The sequence below is a fragment of the Tamandua tetradactyla genome, chromosome 12, assembly GCF_023851605.1.
Source record: "Tamandua tetradactyla isolate mTamTet1 chromosome 12, mTamTet1.pri, whole genome shotgun sequence".
NCBI classification, from domain to species: Eukaryota; Metazoa; Chordata; class Mammalia; order Pilosa; family Myrmecophagidae; genus Tamandua; species Tamandua tetradactyla.
This window is the reverse complement of record NC_135338.1, coordinates 62176341-62190186: the sequence shown is the minus strand read 5'-3', so window position 1 is coordinate 62190186 and position 13846 is coordinate 62176341. Positions and strand designations below refer to the sequence as shown.

The 13846-nt window shown below is 49.1% G+C and overlaps 1 non-coding gene across 1 annotated transcript; it reads right to left on the bottom strand.

Moving 5' to 3' along the window:
* Positions 1-3689: 3689 nt before the first annotated feature.
* Positions 3690-3766, bottom strand: LOC143652896 (small nucleolar RNA SNORD112). Its single transcript, XR_013160943.1, has one exon. It is a non-coding gene; the product is annotated as a small nucleolar RNA SNORD112 (small nucleolar RNA).
* Between the last annotated feature and the right edge of the window lie 10080 nt (positions 3767-13846).

Below are 13846 nucleotides of genomic sequence, written 5' to 3'. Positions count from 1 at the left end.
GGGCCGCAGCCACGATTCGGCCGGCTGCTGGCCCGTGACTTGGACGCTCCGGGGACTCGTGAAAGCCCCTGGCCCGCGTCGGGGCCGAGGAGCCTGCATGTTGATGAGTGAGGCCAGCGCCGCAGCCCACGCTGACTCTCCAGGGCCCATTCATGGGGGCTCAGTTCCCAGGAACTCCAGGGGACGGGGCCTTTATCAGGGACCTCCGCGAGACGAGGCTCTGTTCTGCAGTTTCTAAAGGAGTTTTCTCGTCTTTGTTCCTGTGCAGGCGCTAAGTGTGTGTGTTTGGGGAGGGGGGAGCAGTGTGCGGGCCGGGAGGCGAGCCGGGGGTCCTTGTTCGCGAAGTTGACCCGCATTGCCAACCCTCGGGGGGCCAAGGATGCAGCTCCACGGGGCAGGAGCATTTGGGGGAGGGCGCAGTCACCCAGCGACGGAGCCACTTGTCACCATCCCTAACTCTCCGGCTCCTGAGAACCCAAACCACCCAGGCTGGGGTCGCGACAGCTGCTGCGACCCGCCGTGGGGGGGCAGCATCGTGTCGCAGGTGGAGAGAACAGCCTGGCCTTGCTATCTCCTGGGCAGACAGACTGGCCCCCACACCTCCCTGCCACATTTAGGAGCTGCAAGCACTTAGGGAAACAGCTTGCTTTCTGTGAGCCTCGGGGGCGTTTTGCTGTTTTTTGGTTGTTGTTGTTGTTGTCGCTGGTTGTTTTAATGTAGTAAAAGGACTAATTGGAACTTTTCAATGTGCAAGTGTTTGGGAAAGTGATATTTACATGTGTGCTCCAGTCTCTGTGGCATGAGAGGGCAGGGGGTGGAGGAACGGACAAGAAGGCAGCAGCATTTGAAATTGGACAAGAAGGCAGCAGCATTTGAAATTTTGTAAATAAACGTTTCTGTTCTGGGGGTAGCTAGTGGTGCAAAATGGAAAAAGGAGGCAGGGGGGCTCTGAGGAGCTTTACTGTGGTTTTGAAAAGTCACCTATCCCATACCCAAAGCAGGGCTGAGACCGCAGAACAACCAATACTTTAGCCCAAACCCGGCAGGCCGGCAAGAGGGGGCCCTGCTAAGTAAAATGCACTCTCCCTTCTCCTCTCCCACTGACAGCTCTTTCTGCTCTGGCCACAGCAGGCCAGGGCCCCTTGCCCACACATGTGGAAGTTAGGACAGAGTTTCAGCAAGAAGCACGAGGCTCAATGGCTAAATGGTCTACAGAGGCACGGGCTGCTCCACAAACAGCCACAGAGAAATCTCCCTGCCACAGGACACATCTGCGACCCGGCTCCACACTCCAGAATAAACAAATTGAGAACTCGGGAGAGAGGGGCCTTTGTGTGTGGTGGCCAGGGAAGTTCACTTTTGTGTAAAGGCAGCACGCAAATCATGCTTCCACTAGGTACGGCTGCAAAGACACTCCCAGCTCAGGGAGTGTTTTTTTCTCTGAAATTTAGGAGAAGTCAGGTTTAGCCAGAACTTTTTCCAGGAATTATTAGCCTCCAGAGACTGTCACCACTGTTCCTTCCTAGCCACCCTTGCCAAAGTCTTTAAAATATGAGCCTAAAAAATATACCTGAAGAGCAGTCTGACTTTATATATATATATATATATATATATATATAATAAAATAAAATAAATGATCACGAAACTCTTTGGGAGAACCCAATTAAAAAGCGTGGAGGCAGCCCCTTCTGCCCCCCACCTCAGGTGTTTGAGGAAAGGCAGATACACATTTCCTTTCAGGGCTGCTAGGATGGAGCAGGGGGAGCAGGGACTCAGAGTGGATTTTCCCCACTCGCATTTCTTTTGGTCTTTTTGTTTGGACTCGCTGCTCTGAAACTGTTCGTCTCAAGGAGGAAAGGGGAAGCATCTCAGGACAGAATAAGGTGGCAAATGCTACTCCTGCCTGATGCCTGCTGGGGCTCGAGGCTGGCCCCCGAGCCAGGGATCACTGTAAACTACCATCTCACTAGCCTCTCTCTAAGCCCGTGTGGGAGCATCAGGAGTCCTTTTTCATTAAGATCAGGAAATCAAGGCAGAGAAATACTTGGGGATCTGCCAAGGACATGCAGCCAGCCTGTTCTGTAGCTGGATTTGTCCTCAGGGAGGCTGGCTCCAGGCTCCTACCTGCTGCACCACACACTGGCCTCTTGGAATTCCCCACCCCCCAACTCCAGGGAAAAGAAAGGGGGCAAAACCTTGAGAGCTTCTAAAGACTCCTGCCCACCTAGCCCCGCTGCCCCATAGGCAGTGTGTCCAGACCACACTCACTCTCCTCAAAGCCTCTGCCCTGCCTCCACGCACCATGTCCCAAAGGCAGCGACCCCTACTCCCAACCCCGTCCTGTCCACCAGCCCTCACATCTCCCATCTGCTTTCCTGTCCACATGCAGGGACCAGGCGCATTGGCCTCTGGCAAGGAGCAGACCAGGAAAAACACAGTGCATCTCTTCCAGCCCACAGTTTACAGGACCTGTCAACCCCGTTGCTGCCCATGGAACCCGTGACACTGTGTTCTGGGCCCTCCACATGCTTTCAGCAAACATGGGGCGGGGGGGAGGGGTGCTGCCTGGTGTGTGTGCCTGAGAGCTGGGGAGGCTCAGAGCCGTTAGGGGCCAGGGAGTGCTACTCCACGGTGTTGTCAAGACTCACCCAATGTCCAGACTCAGACGATGCTGTTCTCTGAAACTGTCCGAAGGTCCAAGAGGGAATAAGGCAGTTTTCAGTTAAGGAAAGCAATCCATGCATCTTAGGGGGTCTGGCAGTGGTCAGAGGAGCCCAGGGTGGCTGGAAGGTGAAGGAGAGGGGTTGTTTAACATCTGATCAATTTCATGCATTTTAGAAAAATGCAAAACACTCCTTTGGACTAAGTCAAAAGCGTCAGTACAGCGTCCCAATGCTGGAGGATACTTTGGTGGGTTTTGGACAGGGAATTCACCACTGAGGGGTCACTGGGGGTATATTTCAGGTGTGATGCTGACGGCTCGGGAAGCCTTGGTATGTAAATAGGGCAGGTAGCTCGGTGTGACTGGGGTCTACAAGGCAGGGGAGGGCGGAGGCAGGGAGTGAGGTTGGCAAGTGTCCAGGCAGACCCTCAAGAGTTTTATATGCCAGGCTAGGGCTTTTGGGCCATTTCCCAGGAGCTCTGGGAAGTCAGTGGGAAGGTTTAAAGCAGAACAGGGACAGGGGCAAAATGGCATTCTAGAAAGATCACTTGAATGAAATAAACTTTTGCCAAACATTGAACCCAGCTACCCCGCCTCTCAGAAGTGGTGGCAAATGGAAGCGATCACGGCTTTAGCTGCCAGGAAGCTCACTGCCACACTGGTGACAATAACAAGTGGGGAGAGCCTGGATCTGTCTCAGTGGAAGTCACTTGAGCAGAATTATATTAATCACAAACCTCGGTTCATCACAGACCCTCATCATGGATCTGTGCGAGGCCCAGTTCTCTTCTGGGTATTCAATTTTGGTTATTTCTTTTAAATAATCTAATAAGCAGCCATGACCCCCCCCCCCCCGACTGCTAGAGCTTCCATCTGCATATGTGTGTGTCCCCCCAAACACCCCCTAACACACTTCCAGCTGGGGTTCCAGCAACAGAGGATGGGGTCACAAACAATGGTGCACACAAACCCGGGAGTATCAGGCGGCTCTTAAAAAGAACCAAGCAGCGGACACCTATTGTCTTTCAATGGACCTCAGTATTTTGTGCAGAACTGGATTAATCATGATCCTTTGTTCATAAACACTTTCTCATCATTGGTCCCAGGCCTGCTCCTCTCTTATTTCACTAATTTATGCATTCATAAATTCATTTGTAATAATGTAACAAACACTCAGGAGCCCACACCCCCCAGCATCTCTATCAGCAATTACTTACAGCTGCCTCCACAATTTCCCCAGGTAGAGACCCAGCCGTCTCATCCCAGTGGTGAAGTGGTTGAATAAACGCTAGCGGGTACAGATTGTGGAATACTAAGCTTGTTAGAAATTGTGGCGTCAATCTTTATTATCTCCCAGCATATTCTTGAGTGAAGAAAGATAAGCAGCTGCAAAAGTAAACACACACCAAGATAGAGTCTAAGTAAAAAAATAGCCAACCCAATCTTTTTAGAGGTGTATATTTGTATATATTTGCAAAGGCAAAGGAAAGCTATCTGAAACCACAGAAAACAGTGGTTGCGTTTGGGGAGGGGCCTGGGACTGAGGAAAGGGTTAAAGATGGTTTTAGCTTCCCCTGAAACGTCTGGTGGTTCGTAATGAAAGTTGAGCCTATTAATTATCAATGCATCTCTTGTCTAATGAAAATAAACATTTCGCGGGGGGTTTTAATTTTCCTTTTGTTTTTTTGGTTTCTGTTTTGACAAAAACAAAATGATGGATGTGCTTGATGGCTTGTGAGGGGAGTACGTACGCCAGAAGCAGGTTCTGCCCACACGGGGGATTTATTTTATCTCAAAGATCATTCTTTTTTTAATTTTATGTGCTGTAAAGCTGGAGCCCAGGGCCTCCGAGGTGCCTGTTTGGGCCAGCAGGTGTGTGCCTGCCGGCTACAATTTCACCACCCCAGACCCCGAATCCCTCCCGCTACCGCAGCAGTGTCTACAAAGCACCATTGGGAAGCTGCTTTCCTTTTCAGTCTTTAAGAGGCCCGTGTTCCTGGGGATTAACTAACTGGAATAAGAACTGCAGGGGAATGTGACATGAGGTACGGCTCAAGCAAAGGGGACAGGGGCTTCCAAAAAGCAGAGGCCCCTAAGCTCACACGTGCCAACAGCCCGGCTGGCAAAGACCCAATGCCTGGCTGCAATCCCCCCACCCCTACCCCCCGCCACGATTGCTCCATTCCTTTGTTGGGCTGACAAGGGCTCTCAATGCCACATTTCCTCCTCCAAACGAACTCAGAACAGGTTTTGGCTATAGAAGCACTAGTAGTTCTGATCCATCTTTGCCCAGGCCTTCCTACTGTGACCAGAGTAGTACATAGCACCCCAGGATCCCCGCAGAGCCCGCAGTTCCTGCTTGCACACTAAGCTTCCAACCCCCTACCCCAGGCCCCCTTGCGCCACCAGCAGGCTTTAGCATCCCTAGACCACTGAAGGGGGGCACAAAGACCAGCAGCACCGAGTGTACACCCAGTGACACAGACGCCGAGGCTGCAAGAACACAAAACAAGCCATCTACAAACCTGGGGCAAGAAGCCCCCCTCCCTGCTTTGTCCTCTCTTCCCTCTGCAGAAATCAAGTAACTGGTATTCATGTGGACGGGCCCTTCCAGAACTTTCTCTCCCACCTTCAGTCACCCTGCCCCTCCTCTCTGCTGGGCAGAGACCTATTCTCAACCCTGACTTGGACGGGAAGAAATGGGAGTGTTGGTCCATCAGCCCCGGTTGGCGTGTACGCATGTTAAGGCTGTACCGTTCCTTACACCTGGTTTTATTTGGGATTGGATTTGGGCCCAGTGAATACTTTGAGTTTTTTGGTCATAATTTAACAAGTACAAAATATTTTTATGATAAATAAAAGAAAAATGCAGTGCTCACGTTCAGGTACGAGCATCAGCCTAAGGGTGGGATAATTTAAAGGGGAGACGCGAACTCCTCCAAAAGCGTCCAGAAGACAACCCTCGGAACCCAAAGCTCACCCACCAGCCCCAGTTCCCCTCCCATCCCTCAGAATCCGACAAAAACAAAACAGGTTTTTCTAAGGGCCAGGTGGGCATCAGAGCCACCCCAAGGAAAAGCCACTGTTTGCATGTGCTGGCCACCACCATGTGCCGGACACTGGCTATTTCCTTAGTTTAGGACATCCAGGCAATGCCTCAAAAGTGCTGTCCCTGATTTACAGTCACCTGTGCAAGAAAATACATGTCCTCCAAGGTGGCACCTGTGCTCTCTGTCCCCACCACCGATTACAGGTGTCCCTGAGGCTGGCACCCCTTGATGTGCCTGGGACAGATACTGACACCTCCCTTTGTTACACATAAAAGGCAGAGAAGAGCAACAGGGTTATTCTGAATTTTCCAGTGATATTAGTATATTAAGATTGTGTCCACCCCAATCCTGTAGGTCCCCAACTACCAATCAAGGCTGCTTGATGGCTCCTACACACACACACATACACCCCAATAATGTGTGTACCCACATCTGCAGCTGAGAAGCCAAGCCTTGGCCAGGTGTAAGAGACAGGTACATACCTGGTGGGGACATGAGAATCTGTGCTGCTGGTCAACCCCAAGAGCTGCCTAAGAGGATCCCACACACCCCAGACGGGCATGCCATCCTCGGGAGCCAGAGGGAACACTGCTGCACTGCCCACTGGGGGCAGTGAGCCTCGGCTGTAAAAGAAAGGGCTTGGGTTAGTTCCATCCTTAAGGAGTTTCATGTATGAAGTTAATAAATCAGAAATATATACATATATAAAGATATCAATTTTCAGACCTCTGTCTCGATCCCAGGCCAGGTGTCAGCTCCCTTCCTGTGATAGAGCGGCCACCGCAACTCCAGGCCACCTGTGGTGGAGACGGGGAGACACTGTCTGGGACGGAAAAGACAGGAGGGAGAAGGAGAAGAGGGCAACATGTCCCCCCCATCTCTGCTTTGCTCTTTCATGATTAAAGACATTTATCTCTAACTTTCTAGAAAGAAGTGAGGTTTGGGTGGAGACAGGAGTTGATCGCCGGGACACTTGCAGTAAAGGTAAGTCTGGGGGCTGGAGTCCCATGCCAGCCTCCCCCAGGGGAGTCCAGTGGGATGGGGGGGCGCCGGGGCAATTAACGGGCGCGCTTGGAAGGAAAGGTTAAAGGGCAAATTTGCCTGTAGGAATAAATCCATGACATGGAGCGGGTGGAGGGACCTGATACCTCTGTTCAAATACTTGAATGGCTATTATTAGCAGTTTCTCAGGCCAGCTGTCTTGTCCCTCCACTATAACCGAATTAGCCAAAGTGGGAATGACAGTAAGAGCCTTCTGGGGAGATGGAGGCAGACGCCAAGCCCCACTCCTCGGCCTGGCCCCCAGTTGGGCCACGAGTCAGACCGCACGACCACCAGGAAACAAAGGCAGCCCCTCACAAAAGGGCCTGGGGGTCTCCAGCAGGTGCCCCACCTAGGGCGTCTGCTCTGGCCATCTCCTTCCATCAGGAAACTGGAGTTGAGTGCTGCCCCTGCCAGGCCCTTCCAAAGGGGCCTCTGGCCAGCACTGAACCCTGCAAATCTGTTTCCCACCCCTATCTTCAACTCCCAGACAATTATGGGGTCCCATGGCTAGGAGCATGCAGGGCACAGGGCAGGCACTTGGGAAGCAGGACTCAATAAATAAACCCTGGTGACCCCGACGGGCGATGCTGCTTCTTACCTGCCTCTAGCTCCAGACTCAGCATGTGCATCGTGGGGGAAGTCAGGGGCCAAGATCGCTGCCCCCCTCCTTTCCCAAGCAGGACAGCCCCCCATGGGGCCATTGAGAGAGCAATGAAGTTGACACCATGTGAGATGCACATGCAAGATAGTGACCGATAAGATTATAGTGAATGTTCTAGAAGTGAGCACCCTAAGAGTCCTGCTGGAAACCAGTCTCTGGTGGCTTACAAAGGGTTCACCACCGCCCTCTCCCTTGGGAAGGAGGTTACCGTCCCGTCTGTAAATGGGGACCCCAAGGCCCCACAGGGTCTGCCCGCCTCTGCCTGCTGCTTGGGCCCAGGTCTTCATGCCAAGCCAGTCCTTGCCCAGGTCTGCCCCATTTGCCTTGACATCCCCGTTGTCCCACCCTTCAACTCCCAGCCCCCTGGGTCTACAGGGCAGGGGGCGAGTGGAGGACTACCCACCAGAGACAGGAGCAGCCTCCACTCCAAACCCCGCCCATCCCAGGTGGCAAAGTCAAGACAAAAAGTAGGAAAAATCCACTTTGTGGGTGCTTGCACCCATTGCTTCAATGTGGGGCCCTCACTTCAGAAGAAATAATATGAGGAACCCAATTTATAGAAGCAACTGGTGGCACCGAAGCAGGTACAGGGGTCCTTGAGCTCCTCCCTCACAACTGTTCTCCAAGGTCCCAGCCCAGGGCCCTCTAGGGAAGCCCAGAGCTGCAGGAGCAACATGAGAAGACCCCCACCCAACCCCTTATTGCAGTTATGGGGAAACCGAGGCCCATACCCAGAAAGTCGCCCCGAAAGGCAGCTCAGCTCCAGGCCCAGAGGCAGGTGCAGGGCTCTTCCCCCTGCCCACTTGCCTTAAAAGGCAAAGAGCAGCTTCAGGAAATGGCTGAGCCAAACAGCCACTTGGGGTGGCACGACTCATCCGTACCCCCATCCCCAGCCCTTCCCACTGGAGGCATTTTCCCCTTCACCAGGTTATTCTGGGTACAGAGACCCAAGTACCTCCTTGGAGCTGCCAGTTAAGTGTCGGGGGAGGGGGGGGAGGATGGGGGGAACAGGCATCAGCCAGCCAATTGAGCGTCCCTAAGACAAGGCTCCCTGGGGACATAGCACCACGGCTAAGCCAGGGTGCAGCCCCTCCCTTCAGTGGACATCAATGGCTCGGGCAAGTGAGGGGCTGGGGAGCTTTCTCCAGGTGACAGGACCAGGAGGCCAGGAAGCCTTTACACTAGCCGGCCCAGAAAGAATTAGAGGAGAAGCCCTGGGTATGTCTATTACCCTTCCAGAGACTCAGTGTCCTCTTCCCTACAATGATGTCTGAGGCCCATGAGCCCTGACAGTCAAGGTCCACTGTCCAAGCCACCAGGAAGAGGGTACCCCAACACCAGCTGTGCCAGGCCAGCAGCACACAGCTTCCTCCCAGGAAGGGAGGGTCCCACTGGGCCCTGCAGAGCCCAAGGTCCCAAGCCAAGCCAAAAACAGCGTCCTGGGGAAGCCAGCCCTGAGAGCCCCCCACCTTTCCCATGCTTCCACCGGCCTCCTGAGTGAGAAAGGATCTCATCCACCCTACTGGCCCACCCAGGGACCCCAAGCAAGATCCCAAGCCTTCACCTACCCAGGGCACATCCTGACCTTGACATTGGTTTTGAAGTACAAGCAACTCTCCAAGGCCCCCCAGCCCCACTGGATGTCTGCACCCATCATACTCCGTGACTCCCACCAACTGCCTCCGCAGAACCAGAGCAGGTGGAGAGGGTAAATGGAAAATACGCATTTCCAGGCCTGGAGGCTGGGCCCCTCTAACCGAAGTGGCTTTGCGCATTGACCAGAAGGAGGCCAGAATGGTCCAGCCTTTTCCTTCTGATGGCAGCCCTCGTGCCCTTCCTGGCAGCCCCAGGGTGGGGAGCTCCAGTGCCAGGCTGGCTGGTGTCCCAGTGGGAGCATCCCTGCAGGAAACCCATAGTTTCCCTGGGGCCCCCTTTCTGTCTGCTTTCACCTTCCTCCTCAGCTCCTCGGACCTCCCACCCCCTCCCCTGTCCTCACCTCTCCCCTAATTCCTCCACCCCCACCCCAGGCTCAACTCTACCCCTAAATATCCTCTCATCTCCTCTTCCAAGGCTCTATTTTTAAAATCAGATTTCCTTTACTGTACAGGCAGGCTGACAGGGAGAGGTATTCGCTGAGGGACTGCCCCCCCTGCCCTCCCCCCAGCCAAGCCTTCATAGACCCATGGTGGCTGCCCTGACCCAATGGGGCCACTTGCTCTGAGGCAAGGAGAGAGGTGACCCGGCCAAGGCTCTGGGCTCTGAAGGCGGTGAGAGGCTGGGGTGTTTGTCTCTGCCTGTCGGGGGGAAGAGGGTCTGACTCCAAGACCTCAAGGGCGATTCTGGCCCCAGACTCAGTGCACTATATCCCGTTTTTTTTGGTCAGGTGAGCATTTCCGAATCGGTAGATATTCCTTAACGCGAGTGTCGTGAGGCGCGAGAAAGCACCTTGCCCTGAGCCTCCTGTGGGGGACGTTAAATATTGCTGCTGGAGATCCTGGAGGAGAGGCACACACCCCTCGCTGGGGATGGCAGGCGGGCAGGACGGGCTGGGGTCAGATAGGAAGCCCACAGCGACCGCGTAAAATGAATCGGAGAATGGGGCCCCCACGGAGGGTTGGGGGAGCAGGCAACCTTTCTTTGTGGAGTGACTGTCCCCAGCAATGCCCCAGAGTCTCTGCAAATGGACATCGGAGCCAGGTGTGCAAGGGGACACTCATGAGATGCAGAGAGAAAGGCCTCGCCTCGTCCCCCAGGTCCCCACGCTCACCTCGAGCATAGCATTCATCCATCACCGGGCATGTCCCCATGCCTGTGGCTGGTTTTGTCCTGTAAGGCAGGGCTGTCTCCGTTTCTTTACACTGGGTGTCTAACACCATACCTGGCCCAGAAAAAAAAAATAATCAAGACACGCTGCTGAATGAATTAATAAATTATGGGCAGAGGGAGGTGTTTAAAAAAACATAGAAAGGCATCAGGACAATAAAATCAAGATGTTTTGGGGGGATGGTGCCAACTGTGGGAGGGGCGAGGAACTGAAACTAGAAATTGTAGATGGCTAAACATTTGGCTTCATGCAAAGGAATTTAGATCCTAAGCAACGAGGAGCCATCGACAGATTTCCAATGTGAGAAATACTCGGTTCAATTCCCAGTTCAGCCCAAGGCATTTGGATTTTATGTTGCCGACTTGAATTTGACAAGTTTTAAGCTAAGAATATCATGATTAAATGTGGCTACCATGTAAGATGTTGAGACATTTTTGTTAGTGATGAAAGTGCATTAAAAGACCTTAAGTGGGAGTTTCATGAATAGACTGTGGTTTTTATGGAAAGAAATCTGGACTTTATTTTGAGAAGTATGGGATCAAATTGTTATATGTTGCTAAGGAGTTTGAATTTTTCCCAAAGGGTTTTAGGAAATGTGATGCTGAGATTTTTGCTAGTGGGAGATAAATCTGCAGAGAAACAACTGGGTAAAATGTATTTTAATGCTAATGGCTTTGAACATGACAGTACTTGCAGAGAAGAAATATGGAAAACTTGTAAATAGAAAAATAATAGCTATAAATTTAAGTACCACGCTAAAATATTTGGACTTTCTATGTTGAGGAGATGCCAAAGTCAGACTTTGGGGCATATGCCAAGGAGAGCTGATGATTGTTGAAGAAATAGAAGTTGAAAGATTTTAATCAGGGAAGTTTCATGTCCAACACTGTAAATAAACAAAGAAATATGGGATTTATTTTGAAGCTCTGATATGATTAGATTCTTGCACGTGCCTAGGAATTTTATTTTAGCCAATAAAAAGTTTTAAGGGAGTGACCTGGTAAGTTTTAGTGCTTGATAGAACAATCTGCAGAAAAATTACAAAATAATATTCACATTTTATTCTACAGTATGTGGACTTTTACATCACATACCATTAAGAGACATTATGAGACTTTACGGTGGGGTTACAAGATCAAATTTTGTATGTTGTACTAGGAAGTGTGAATTTTATTTTAAGGGATGACGCGATCAAATTTTTATTTCATGCTAATACATTTGGATTTAAGCCAATAAAGGATTTAAAGGCATAACATGGTAAGATTCGGGGGGGAGGTTTATAGATCAGTCTGAAGATAAATTTCATGGTAAAATTATGTATTTTATATTAAGTAGTTGGGCTTTATGTTGCAGGCAATAAAAAGACTTTGAAAACTCTGATCAAATTTTCACATCACTGCATAGCAAAAAAGAGTAGATTTTTATAGTAAAGATAATATGATCAGATTTTTATCACATGCCAAAGAGATGTGATTTTATGTGAGTACATGGCATCTGCAGCACTTAGTTTTAAGAAAGGACATGAGCTCATTTCTGAGCCCTCATGCAGAGGTACATGGGTTTTAGCCAATAAAGCGTTTTAAGGAGTGAGCCACTGAGCATTTCTTTACAGAGGAATTAGAGGGTAAAACATATTTTCTGCTGAAGTATCTGGATTTGATGAACACACGATGGCTAAGCATCAGATGGCCTTCACCAAGGCACCCCAGCCCCCATTACCTGATCTGAACTTTGAGGATTTGCTCTTTTATTGCAATATGGAGACAGCAGCAAGTCTTTGCAGAGATGCTCTCTGATTGAATTTACATAACATGCTGAGAAGTCTGGGCCTTATTTTGAGGAATGACAGATCATATTTTTTGTACTATTGCTAAGGGATTTGGATCTTAGCCATCAAGGAATTTTAAGGAGGTGACATGTTTAAATTTTTGTGTTTGATCGAACGGTCTACAGAGACGTTTTTGAGTGTGCATTTTACACTAACGAGTTTGGACATTGTGCCATAGGTAATTAAGGGACATTATAAGACTTTAAGCAGAAGTTACAAGACCAGACTCCCATGTCTTGTAAGGAATTGTGACCTTTTTATTTTATTTTGATGATTGAATTTTTAAATCATGCTAAGTTTGATTATAAGCCAATAAAGGGTTTAAAGAATGATCAAGTGGGATTTTTAGTTTTATATTGATCAGTCTGCAGGTAAATTATATGAAAAAAACTAATTTTATTTTATGCTAAGTGAATGGAACATCATATTATAGGCATGGAAAAACCAAGTTTTAAATAGAGAAGTTATGGGCTCACTTTAAAGCATCTTGTTAAAAGTTTGAACTTTCATGATAAGGAGGACTAAGATCAGGTTTTTATAACATGCCAAGGATATAAGATTTTAGGTTGAAGATCAGGAAGTTGAAGGATTTGATCATATACACGATCAAATCTGCAAATGTGCTAAGAAGTATAGACTTTTCTTTAAAGAGAGATATAATCTACATTTAAATTATCTTACTTAAGGAGTTTAATTTTTTGCCAACAGACAGTTTTAAGTGAGATGTGGTGGGATTTTAATTTCCAATAGATAACTGTGCAGATGAATTACTTTTATGGATTAAAATTGTGTATTTCATGCTAAAACATTGGTATTTACATATATTAGAGACTTGGAAGTTTACAATAATCAACATAACTTTTATGAAGAGAAAATGACTTAATAAAGGCAATGTGCTGTGTGTATGTTGGTGTAATGATGATGATGATGATGGTGGTGATGTTTTTACCTAATTTGTATGGCCTGCTATAAATCGCAGTCTTTAAATCAAGGAGTGGCATGTGATCAGAATTTTGTATCACCCTAAGGCCTTTCTTTAAATCTTAGCCAGAGAATGGTTTTAAGTAAGTTACATGTCAGATGCTTTTGGATTTAACATTGTAGACAGAAAATAAACAGTGAAAGGTTTTAATCAGAGAGGCTGCATGATCAAATTTAAATGTCATGTGAGCCAGGGTGTTCTTAATTTTGAGGCAGAGCAGATCAGGAATTCGTATCTTCCTGGAGAGCTGGGATTTTAGCCAAAGAAGAATTTTACATAAGGAAATGCATTTTTTTAAATGTATAGATTGGTCTGCTAGCTAAGGAGAGAATGGAGCGTTAACAAAAGGTATTAAATTTATCAAGAGCAGTAACCATGAAGTTTATTGATTGGATAGTCAGAGCTCAATTCCCTCTGCCCCGGCAGAGAAAAACACATATAACCCCCAGCCAAAACATCCCCTTAAATTAGCTCCCAGCCCATTAAAACCATTCTTCACTGGATTTTTCAAAATCACTCCCAGGACAGTCAGATTTCAAATATATCCCAAGCCTTCTAACACCCATCAAGATCCTAGCCCAACTCTGCTCGGTACACCCCTGGGCAGAAGGAAAACGAATCGGGGACAGAGAGAAAGGCATTGGTTAAAGAGTGAGGAAGGGAGACCCGAAGGGGACTTGGGGAGGTAAGATCAAAGAAGCATGTAAATATGGTCGTACAGGTGGGTCTGAGGTTAAATGTTTGAAGTTCCTGAATTCCCACAGATTTAGAAGGCAATCCAGGGAGAGTGGAGAT